An 11,368-nucleotide genomic window follows, 5' to 3' on the forward strand; every position below is an offset into this window, starting at 1 on the left:
TAACTTTAAAAACCACAGTGGTCTACTAGTGCAGTTTACCAGCCTAAAAATCAATTTGAATTGCTCCCTGAGAGATTCAGTGGATGTTTCAGTTTCACAGAGGAAAAAAAAACATGTTCAAAACCTAGCAGTGATTCATGTGGCTTGGCCTGGTCCTCCATCAGATGTTATTAGCAATGTTTGCTTGATGGGAAACCAATGAGAACACATGCTATTTCAAATTGAGTGTGTGTTTCTAGCTGCTCGTTGTGCCTGGACAGATCTGGAGGAATGAACCTCTGCTCACATTTAAGTGTATAATATATTTTTCCATTTTGTCCTCTCTGCTAAAAGATACTTAACAAGCATGTAGACTAAAACAGCTCTGCAATAAAATAAGTCTAAGGGCACTGTTAGTGTGGCAGTGTTGTTTCATGTATGATCCAATATTTAAGAACTATTTTATCTTTTTTCATGATGACTGCAATGTAAATGGTAGAAATACATTGCAAAGTAATGCAGCAGGAATATACGCTTGCATGTATGTGATTGACCAATGGAGCATGATACAGCCAGCAGACAATCAGACGGATTAAATGTGCACTCAGTAATAGTTAGAAGCTACTGCTGTTTCTCTTTACAACCCCCCATGGTTAAAATATGTCCTGGCTAGGGGCCTCAACAGGCGACTCCATGTTTACCTTGGGAGGCACATGATAGTCTACATCCTCCCAATGCCAGCAGCTGCTGATGGCATCCCAATAGTAGCTACAGTAAAAAGCATACAAATAAAAATGATGTTATTAAAATATCCCTTCTAATCTACTCTCTTCTTTTTCTTATTCATGTTGTTTTACACATTGTGAAGGAATGTGAAAAATATCTCACTTCTACTTGAAATATACCAAAATATACTCTGAAATATGAGAGGATGTGAAGTTTTTGAAGTTAGAATAGGCAGCAACCAGTCACTGGCTAGCAGAGACTTTCCACTTAACAATTTCCCAGTTTTAGTTTTTGTTCCAGCTGGCTCTGTGAACATTTTTGAGCGGAAGATGGCAGGAGATGAAATGACTTCACACCTCCAGTTGCATTTTGGGAGCTGTGAAGTTTATTCAAAAACGGTGGCACAAGGTTAGTTTTTCCATTTCTGCCAAGGGGAAGAATACAAGTAGAAGCCATTCCCAAGTCAGCTTTAGTAACTCTAATTCCTTGTGAAAAAAACTGTGATCACCCTGTTGTGATGTGCCATTTTGCCTTCAGGAACTGAAACACCTACACAGACCAAAGAACACTGTTTATGTGTTAGAGTGATTTCAAACACACTTTTAAATTGTTTTACAGTTTAGATCTATAAAAGAAACGCTGCTATACAGCTTCTGCTCACTTTTAATGTTTCATAAACTGGGTGCTGTGCCAAAAGCATCATGTACTCATGATAAGAAGTGGAAAGTCAACAATAGGTTTGGCGATCCAGAGTGGACAAAGACATCCTTATTTGACTATGGCAGCAAGTCAACCATAAGAGCAGAGCAAAGCTCATTTCCATCCCTTACCAACAAGACAATGATGGCATTATTACTGAAATGGGATGAGGTGCCACAAGCTGCCTCATGTGGGGATTTCCTGGCGATGTGGTGATCAGGACACACACTTCCTTACACACACAGATACCATTGCCTACTTGATGGGCTTTGATGGACTTATATCTCGCTTCAGCCTGGCTGACAAACACAACTCCCCTGCTGCCAAATGTCAGAGCCCCAACACACACTGCTTGATGTGTGATGCGTCTGACTCATGGACACATTCATAGGATGACAAAGGCAACCCAGAATCAGTCATAGTTGTCTACATTTACAGGCTACCCGTAAGTTACTGTGTTATTCAGGCAGAGTCTTACTGTATGTGACTGATAAGTGACAGATAGCGTTTGACAGAAAACAAAATTAAGTCTGTAACTGAAAGAGATGTTTCCGTTATATGGTCATCTGTCTTCATATTAAGCTGTTTCACTGTCAAACGATTTCTTCTCTACAACAGGCAGCTGATTTAGTTTCTCTGAGAGGTTTTGCAGCAGTGAGGCAGTAGTCTAGAAACAGTTTATTCCTTGGTTCAAATGAGTTGAATGCAACAGGGAAAAAAGCTATTCACATCACAGCAGAGGAGTCTTTGTCAGTGTCTCCTTCTGACTCACTTCCCTGTCATAATACAGCCATACCATCAAGGCTTTTCAAAAATCCCTGCAGCATGTATGGGAAGCTGTGGAAATCAATAAGCTTCAAGTGCTAAATTGTTTGCTGGCCATTGATCGTCTTGAATCTACATCTCTGTAATTCAATCCGCCTAATAACAACCAATTATTGTTTCCCCTGCTTCAAATCCCAGAGTTCAAGCCACCTACTCTTGATTGGATTCCAAAGAGACAAATCTATATATTGATGCCTCACTTGTTTTTCTTAGCTGACCTTTACAGGTGTGAGTATGAATACTTAACTGTGTGTGAATTTGTATGAGTGAATGGCGACAACACACCACAATGTAAAATGATTTCACTGTCCATCACAAGCATGTCTCTGTCTGCTCACAGTTAACTGTCCACAGACTTATAACAGTCAAGTGAAACCAGTGTGTTGAACCACTGGATACACTTCATTCTGCCTGACATGACATGACCTTTAGATATTGTTAATGCATTTATACATGATAAAAACCGCTGGTCCGTGACTGCTAAAGTGCAGCTGGTCATTCAGTGCAGATTTGAGAGCTGTTGTTCGGTTCAGTCAGTAGAGACTAATTGAAACAAAGGCTGCTGGGAGATATGAGTCTTTAACTTTAGACTCTGTCCTTCAAAGGGTGATATATCTCTCTGACGGTACATAAAAATATCCCTGTCTAGACAGTGCTGGTGGTGAACACTGTGAAAAATTAAAGGAATAGTTCATAATTTGGGGAAATACGCTAATACTTGTATAAGGACATGGATACCACTCTCATGCCTGTACAGTAAATATGAAGATAGAACCATCTTAGCTTAGTATAGCATAAAGAAAGGAAATAGAGACAGCTAGTCTAGCTCTGTGCGAAGGCAAATAAATTGCCCACCGGCACCTCTAAAGCTCACTAATTAACATGTTACATCTTGCTTGTTTAAATCATACAAAAACTGAAAAACTGTTGTTTTACATGTTTAAACATTTTCTTGGCTATAGGGACAACCTCATGGTGACAACTCCAGAGAAACAGTCCAGCACATAACCCCCTGGTAAAACCCCAGCTTGCCATTGTTAAATTTCCATTTCTGTACAGATTAAACCAGCAAGATATGACATGTAAGTTAATGAGCTTAGTGGTGCTGGTAGGCAAATTTCTTTTAGCAGTGGTCAGAGCCAGGTTAGCTGTTTCTCCCTGCATCTAGTCTTTACACTAAGATAGACTAATTTGCTGCTGGCTCTAACTTAACATTTAGTGTACATGCCTGAGAGTGGTATTGATTTTCTCATCTACCTCTCAAGAAAACAACACATAGGGAAATTTAAACCTTTTTCCTGAAGATCTGAATGGATGTCTTCCGGAGCGGGTTTTATGAGAATAACATTGGACTGAATCTGGAGCAGAATCACAGTCTGGGCCTGATTGTGATGAGGAGGCACTGAAATGACAACTGACAACAGAAAGGAAAACTTTTAGAAGTGGAGAGCAACAAGATCATTGGTTTTGGCAAAATCTGATTGAGATGTGGGAACTTTTATTTAACATTTTCTGTCCATTTTTCTTTATTTTCATGTCAGTGAGATAGATAAAACCAATCCCCCTGTATTTGAAAGACGACCACACATTGCTAACAGTGTGATGCAACCACTTAACATGGGAGGAAACGAATGAAGCCAATGAGGTATCTTTGTACTCGATAACAACTATTACAGAAAGTGGTGCAATCTTTTGTAAAACCATGTTTGGAGCTCAGGAATATAGTAAGAGAATGTGTCCCCTCTGTGTTGGTGAGACGGTGATTGCCTTATCAATATTTGAGGGGCCAGGTAAGTAATTTATGGGTGCACTGACACAATGACTGTGTAGCCAAGTGGGTCCTTGCCACCGTAGAGTCTCATGGGGTTCAAGTGAGAACGCTCGTAAATAATGTTAGTGCAGTGTGCTTATGTGTTTTGGGGGAGGGTCAGAAGTCTTGAGGCACTGATCAGTCTATGTGTGCATATTGCGAGACTTGCATTATATATGTATGTGTGTGTGTGTGTGGGTGTGTGTGTGTGTGTGATTGTGCACACATGGTGTATTGTATTACAGGCCACAGCATCCAATCTTTTTCCCTTCTCCTCTTCTATCCAGTGAGACCCCCACTCTGTTTCTTCACCAGGCTTATCTTGCTCGCCCGTTCATTCTTGCGAGAAGCAGCGTTCAGCAGAAAGAGACATCTGCTCAGTGAGAGAATGCCCTAATTATTCATGACCATTTAACCATTCAGGATTTGGTCTGCGTGGCATATGTGGCGTTTCTCATAAGTGCGCGTCAGCCACACTTGTTAATAGCAGTTTCATTGCTGTTGTTTTGTATTCTTTACCTCTGAATTATCACAACACAGCATGCAATAATTATTGTAGTTATTAGCTGCTTGTGTAATTTAAGAAAATATATTCTGTTTGTTGAAAGGAGATAAACACAACATGAAAATAAGTACTATAATGTGTTTTCTTGTCCCTTTTATTTTGGCTTGTTTTTCTTGTAATTTGCAGAGTTGGAGCAGTGGATGTCTGTTCTCAAACCTTTGTGATATCACACTTATATCATTGTTCAGCACTGTGTCTTTCTCAGGTGGGTTCAGGAAAAACTCTCTAAAGGGGATTTAAGACCCACACAAAACACTCACAAATGGACAAACTGTACTCTGTATTTATGTTTTTTTCCTTTTTCTTTTCATCTGACTTGACTTCTCACTGTCTCTGTCTGATTTTCTCCTCTCCCTCCCTCACCCCTCATCTGTTTGTCCCTATCACAACAAAACCTTGTCACCACGGTAGCTGTGGCCACGTAAATCAGCCCAGCCAGCATCATCTGTTCCCAGCTGTTTACCTCCAGCCAAACAAAGGAGTCTGCCTTTTTGTTGTCGCTGGGGTGGAGTGCTGCGTCGGCTGAGGGCTGTTATTCAACAACGCATGCTGCTATCAGCCCCCCTCTCTGAAAAGGCCAATTCAACACAGAGAATCAATGGAAGAGGAGAGAAGACAAGGAGGGAAGATGTCACTGTGGGGGTTGTTGCACTTAGAAACTATAAGCGATCCTTCTTCCCAAAGGAGCCAAAACAGACTAGGCACAAAGGCAAATCACAGGCTAACGTGAAAAGCAAATAAATAGTTGCACATCCCCTCTCTACTCAGCTCAGGTGTATGCAGGAGCTGTTCTCTGGGGAGGAGGGGTTCAGTTTGTGTCTCCAGAGGAGGAGTAGCAAGCGTCGGTAGGAGCTATGAGGTCTCGTTTGCATCTGCAAATGAGACAGAACCCGGCTGGCCTGTGTCACCTTGGCAACAGGCCATCAGCACCTCCCTCTCTGCTATATTAGCAGCCATGGTTGTCTGTCTGCTTGTCAGTCTGCACCTTGCCTCCCTCCATCCCTCCACTGCGGGTCTCATCACTACAACAGCAGCAGTTGCAACATCCGTCTACCTGACTAGACCCATAGGATTAAGTATATCCCTAAATCTTTCATTGAGACCGTCATATAGAGACAAAAACAGCATTATAAAAGATTAATGCCTTAGGCTTTTGTGGGTGTCCCAGTGAATCCGACTCAAAGCGAAGAATTGGCAGCGGTAACATGCTGTGGTCATGAAATTTACATGGTGTTCCTGTGCCAAGTGATGGGAGGTTGGCAGCCTGGGTTCTTTAGGTTTTTTGCATAAGGCGTGCTGTTGATCAATGAAGTACCAGCAAACAAGTTGCATGACGAAAGCCAGGCCTGTGACACTGCAACCCGCACAAATATAGAAAAGATACAGGCCTTACCCCATCTTTTCAGTTATCTTCACGATTAATTTTCAGAAGGTGGCTGATGTCTTAAACTGCTCCAAGTGACCTTCTGTTTCACCACTGTATGTCAGATGTATCAGCGCCAAAATTTTGCACATCATGTTTCTCTCTTCCTCTTTTGAGCACTATTTTTAAAACATATGGGGATGTCAGACTTGACTTTCACACAATGGTATGTGGTCATGACCTTTTGTTGTCTGCCACCTTTTTCACTTCCAACGTAATTGTCTTTCTGTAAACTGTAAACATATATGTGGCATTAACTGTATGAATGTGTAAAACCGCTTAGTTTTTCTTTCTTTCTCTCTTTCTTTGTTTCCTATTTCTTTCTTTCCTCCTATCCTTGTGCCTCCCCTCCCCCTCTTATAACATGCCACACGCTTCCTGTTTACTCTTGATACAACTGGAAGAGAAGAGGAGCAGACTATTTGGTTTGGGTTTGGCTCCTCAAAATCCCTCAAGACGTATGCCACAAGTAGTTGGCATTTAAAAATCCTGTCAAATGACCTCTTTTTAACTCAGTGCTTCATTGTTACAAAAGTACGCAATCACTGGTCATCTTACTGATTATGCTTTTATGTTACAGTAAATGTCAAGATTTGAGTCAAACTAGGTGTGCTAACAGTACTGCATACAGAATGTCAACCAGTGCCAGCCTTCCCATCCAGATGATGCAAATATGATCTAAGTGGAAGGGATCCAAACTGCTCATACTAAAAGCAATTAAATTCAACTGATGCAACTCTGCTTGACTGGAAATCTGCACATGCTTACATCATCACATCCAAAGTTACTCTGCCAATAAAAAAACAAGAAAACACTGTATCATATAGATAGAAAATTAGATTGTATGTAAAATGCTTTGTTTGATGTGTTAATTTTTGTTTATACATTTTAATAGTTTTCATTGCTCCATTTGTGAGATCTATATAAAATGATTAAATGTAAATCAATTCATGTGATTAATTATTTTTAACTGTTGTAGAGCAGAAAAGCTACGTGGCTTAGAAACTCAGCATTAATGCATTTTCACAGCTGATGGGTCATAAAATCTTTTATGTCACTAATAACAGTACTATGCCTTTACGGAGTTCATTAGTCTGCTGGTTTCACCTTTTAACATGTACATGGTCATGACATTTAAATGATAATTTACCCTGAGTGTAAAACTTAGATGTTAATGTGACCTCTTTGGGTATTCATTTAAAAACAGACACCAACACCTTCTGACCTTAAAGCCCGTTAGTGCAGCATGCTTATGTTTGCCTTGGCGACCGGTGTAATGCTAGCCCCAGTGCTGTGGTCACAGTGTGTGTAACTTAATCACGTCCGGTGTGATTGGCAACGCTGATGAATGTCCACTTTGTTTGCACAGCACATTCATCCCCCCTCAGGTTGGATGTTACCAAGACTAAATCTAATTTAAAAAGGCCACCAATGCTCCATGCCCTCAAATGTTATCTCATCAGCACTGCTGTAGCCAGGCTCCCTGTGTATACTGTGGCAAGTATGAATCCTTTTTGTTTTCTGTAACTCAGACACAAGGATCAGTCCTCCCACATGTGTGACCCATTTTTCAGACATCCTGTAGGCAATGAGCCACACCTCCGGCTGCCTTGTCTGATTTCTCATCACAGGTCACAGCACTTTTTATGGGTCCGTGGAGTGAAGCAGTTCTAGTGCTCATTGATTCATTGTCATTGTGGTAAGATCGTCTTTAGTCATGAAGGTAAATTGGAAATGGATCAATGCAGAGTGATGCACTGACAGGAAAAGAGGAGGCCCTTGTGTCCTTTTCAATACAATGTCCTTTTCTTATGAACCATGGCCATACAACTGTGACTCACTTATCATGGCTGTGAAGTTAAACCATCAACAGACAGTGTGTCAGGGCTGGAGAGCAAGAAACAACACTGCACTGTATATTCCACTGTATAATAATTACAATATGCACTGTCACTGTAGTTCTATGAAAAAATAATCAGTGTAGTCATTGGATTTTGTGACAAAAGCCCAGATGCTTGGATGGTTGAGCTACTTCTTATATATGCAAATTAAATCAATCAAGCCATGTAAATAATGCAAATGACTTCAGACATGTCGCACAAAAACAAATGCATATGGATGTGTCTGCTAGGTGACAGCGACTGGCTAAGTCTCACAGCCTTAAACACAGTGGACCTGTATTTTTGAACCAGAGGACAGGAACACATAACCCTAACCCAGAAAAACAAGTAACTAAATGATCAGTTTGTTTACTGATGTGTGGGTGAATACTGGTGGACTAAAAAATGGGAACAACTTTTATTTGCCTACAACAAATATATGTTTGACCAAAAATAAGTCAAACCTTTGCACCTGTAAACTTGATATCCTCTAAAATTTAGTCCACCTTTCCACTTCATCCATTTGGCTTGTGAGCTCCAATCAGTCATATTTTTGCCAACATATGGCTAAATATGCTGCTTCTGTTGCAATCTTCAGTGTACAAAGCTGTCAAACTTGCAAACTGCTCTTCCGTTGGTCAGAATTACTCTTTCTTAGAAATTATACTTCTGATGAATCCGCCTCCAGCTCATTACTCATTATCAAAACAATGACTATCTCAAGTAACAAAACACCAGAGTCAACACAACTAGTGCACAAACCAACACGTGTTTGCTTGTTAGCTCCAAAGTATACATATTTCAAACATAGTGAAGAAAGAAATGAGCATTAGAGAAGTGACTGGCACCGATGCACACTGCTGAGCTCAGAGCAGTAACGGAGTCAGGGGTGCACAGCAGGTAGTTCAATCTTCTTTGCTCAGCAACTTGACACATTTAGAAAAGACACACAACTCTTCACAACATGGGTGTAGCTCCACGATCAGTTGCTGCTGTCATCTCGTCTCTGATAAGGTCTAGCAGACTGCACAATGCACTTCCTCTTCCAGCACACGTTCTTCCAAAGTACTGAAATCAAACTCTGTGGTTCACAGTTCACATTCTATAATGTAGTCTGAATGAGGGGCAACACGATTACTGCCTTTTGGTCATGGGTCATATTATGTAATCTCATGCCGATTGGATGAATGCACACATGCTGATTTCAGGTTGAACATGGTTGGCTAATCATATTTTATTAAGGCAGATCTTACACATTGCAAAAAGTCACTTTAAGTCACTTTAATTATATATTACTAACTTCATGGGAGAGCCTGTGACAAAATATGGGATGAAGTCACACTGAATTAAAATTAGTATTACATATTGAAAAAACTAAAGAAAACAATATCATTGTATCACTGATCACGACCATCTTTGGCCATGATCATCAAGTACACGTTGTAGCAGAGGAACACAGAAATAGGTCGTTGTGATTAGTCAACACAATAGACTTGTGTGTTTGACATGGTAATTATGCAAGAAAAACTTTAAAAATGTAAAGTTTGTTTCTGGCATGATTTGTAACCCAAACTGTCCTTGGAAGACTGCAGTGAGCCTGGATGACAATAACAAAGCAATGCTTGCTGATAAGGAGCAGCAAAGAAGTGAAGGCCTGAAGGTCAGTCCTGGTTGTGCTGGGAGCTCCCAGAGCGCTGAGGATTCTGCTGACATCCGCCGTCTTTGTTCTGCGTAATTGGCTAAAAGACTGAGCAACTATATTTACACATCCCCCGAAGAACATTAATTACAGACTGTGAGGGAGAAAAAAGTAGAATCACTTCAATGGTAACTGCGCCTATGAATGCTTATTAAGTATTGCAGATAACATACTGGCTTTGATACAGTTTAAGATCATATATGGAATTCAGAAGGCTCAGAATTAGAGATTATGAATATCCATGTTTTTATTTAGAAGACATTACAAAAAATTACTACAGATATAAGGAGACAGATAAAGTCAGAGGCTTAGGCTTTCTGCTGTGCTTCTATTACATGTGCAAGTTCTTTAAACAAACAATCTTGAGTACAAATAGAGCTTTTCCATTCAGCTGTGGATTACACATATTGATGAAAAGAGCCGTACAAATAGAAGTAGAAAAGAAAGAGTAATCAAGAAAAAACGAGTCATTCTCCACCTTTAACGCAACATGTCCTTTGGCTACATTGCATCATGGTCTGTTGTGGATATTGACAGAGAAAAATGAAAGGTTGATATCTCTTGTCTGTTCTACAATAGATTTGTCCTAGTGCAACCCTGTCTCCTAGAAATTAGGTTTACATAATAGTAATTATAAACTTCTAATACATTTGGAAAGAAATTATATTGTTGCATTTTTATCAACATAATTAGGGAATGTTTATAATGAATATGTCTGCCAAGTTGCAAAATGTTGATACCAAACATATCTGCGGAAGCGACAACACAATTCATTTATTTCCCTACAGTATCCACTCACAATGTTGCCTCATAGCAACTAGAGTATGATTAACATTTAATATGTTTATGTTTAAGCATTCAAAACACTTGATTAAGGTTAAGGGAAGATCATTGCTTTGGTTATATATTAGAAAAGTCAATATTAGAAAAGTCAAAAGCAATTTGAAGCTTAACACAGGATGTGCTTACTATAACATCCATGTCCCTCACCTTAAACAAGGTGCTTTCACAGCCTAAACCGTACCACACATGGAAATCGAAACCCTGGTGTCCAGTGTCTAAGTCCTGAAGTTTGTACACCCACCATCCATCTCAACAACCATGTTTCCATATGGAACTGCAAAAATGTTTCTCCATTAGTAAAGACATTGCCACTTTGTCTTATCCATCGAGATATTCAGTTTCTCTCCTAACATTGATTTGATCATTATATCAAATATATCTGTTTCAGATTACAGTGGTATTGTTTGTATAAGAGCAAATGCCAAGTTTTTATTTTTTATTTTATTAAGGATTTTTATGAGCATCAGCTAAGACAGACATCCCCTCATAATCTGTTTGTACATGGGTGGGTGGATGAGCTAAAAGATCGACCCCACCTTTTTCCTGCGGTTCACACTTTGTATCCTGCATTTTTGTGGATAAAATACATTTTGTGGGAGTGTCCTGTACTTGTGACTGAATGCTCTGCTGACATTCAGTTTGTAACAGCCATGTTGCTGTGGAAGGAATTGCAGCATTTCCACTACTGGGGGATGCCTGTTGGGGACCTTGTTAACCACTTCCTGTTATTGTCTGTCACAGGAAGTGGATGGCCATTACGTTGCAGACATTCAATGGCAGACTTTCAATTTTCCTGTGTCTGTGTGTGTGGATTCATATTTTGCAATGGATAGGTGCAGATTCCACCATTCAGGAAAGAGGAAAAGAAAACAAACATAATATGATCATGGCCCCTGTAAACATTAAATGCAACTCTTTA

Source organism: Scomber japonicus, chromosome 10 (genome assembly GCF_027409825.1).
Source record: "Scomber japonicus isolate fScoJap1 chromosome 10, fScoJap1.pri, whole genome shotgun sequence".
Taxonomy (NCBI): domain Eukaryota; kingdom Metazoa; phylum Chordata; class Actinopteri; order Scombriformes; family Scombridae; genus Scomber; species Scomber japonicus.